The sequence below is a fragment of the Physeter macrocephalus genome, chromosome 14, assembly GCF_002837175.3.
Source record: "Physeter macrocephalus isolate SW-GA chromosome 14, ASM283717v5, whole genome shotgun sequence".
NCBI classification, from domain to species: Eukaryota; Metazoa; Chordata; class Mammalia; order Artiodactyla; family Physeteridae; genus Physeter; species Physeter macrocephalus.
Window position 1 is genome coordinate 89358600 of NC_041227.1, and position 1447 is coordinate 89360046.

Genomic DNA, 1447 nt, shown 5'->3' on the forward strand with positions numbered 1-1447 from the left:
GGAGCACAGGCTCCGGACGCGCAGGCTCAGCGGCCATGGCTCACGGGCCCAGCCGCTCCGCGGCATGTGGGATCTTCCCGGACCGGGGCACGAACCCGCGTCCCCTGCATCTGCAGGCGGATTCTCAACCACTGCGCCACCAGGGAAGCCCTCTCTACTTGTTAATGGCTTCTTACTCACTGAGGTTTGATGAGCGATCTATATGATCTTCCTCCCTTGAGACTTGTTGAGACTTGCCTCCATCCTGTTACTCAGCCAATTTAGTATAGATTCCAGGTGTGCTTGGGTAGACTGTGTAATTTTTAATTCTTTGGAGCAGGGTTTTATATGTGTCATTAAATCAAGTTTTAAAATTGGGTTTTTCAGATCTTCTGTATCTTTGCTATTTTGGGAGGGGAGGCATTGATCTATTAGTAATTGCAAGAAGCATGTTGAAATCTCCCACCATGATGGTGGATTTGTCAGTTTCTCTCTGTATTTCTATCAGGAGTTCCCTTTATATTTGTTGAGGTTATTTCATTAAGTTCATATAATTCTACAGTTGTTATATCTTTAAAGAATCTTTGAATCTTTTATCATTTTATAGTAAGCTCTCTATCTCTGAAATGCCTTTTCTGTGGGTCCAGGACCACTAGCCAATACATCCCTCTGAAAGCTTGGATGCAGCCTTGGGATCAGCAGCCAAGCCTGGAAACGACGTCCAAGGTGGAACGGGAACGCGGGGCAGAGACAACATGGTGAGGAAAAAGGGAACGTGGCATGGAGGATGGACTTGGTATGCCACCGGACGAGGTAAAAGGATGTAAGTCTTCCAACGGTTGACCGTTTCTTGCATCCTGGCATGTGTGATGCTGGTTTATAGTGGTGACCTATTTTATGCTCCTCCTGGGGGACAACAGTCACCTTGTGTTATGTGTCAGGCTGGGGCAGCAGGACCTGGAGAAACCAAGCAAACAAGGAAAAGATTACCAGGGAGTGTGGCTACATCCTGTATTAGTCAGAACTCCCTTTTTGGAAGTGGTAGAAACCAAAAGAAGAATTTATTGACTCATAAAACCAAACCTTGTGAAGGACAGGGGTGGAGCTGATCTTTGAGGCTCCTGGAAGGAACGCAAATGCTGTTAGGATGCTCTGTCTTTTACTGCCTGTTTGCATCTTTCTCCCAGATCTGCTTCTCCATGAGGCCATAACCACTGCTGCTAGCCATTCTAACATCCTCAAATCTCCAAAAGGGACTTCCAATTCAAACACGTCTGCAGAAAAGGCAACTTGAAATGCTTTGCCTGAAAATCACATAAAAGCAATAAAGAGAATGGAAAATTCCATTTTCAATAAAATAGAAAATAGACCTATCCAGAGACAGCAAAATTCCAGCTGTGAGTAGGCAGAGATTGTGATTAGGAGAAAGGGAAGGTGGGAACACGGCAAGAGGATGGAGGGGCTGCAG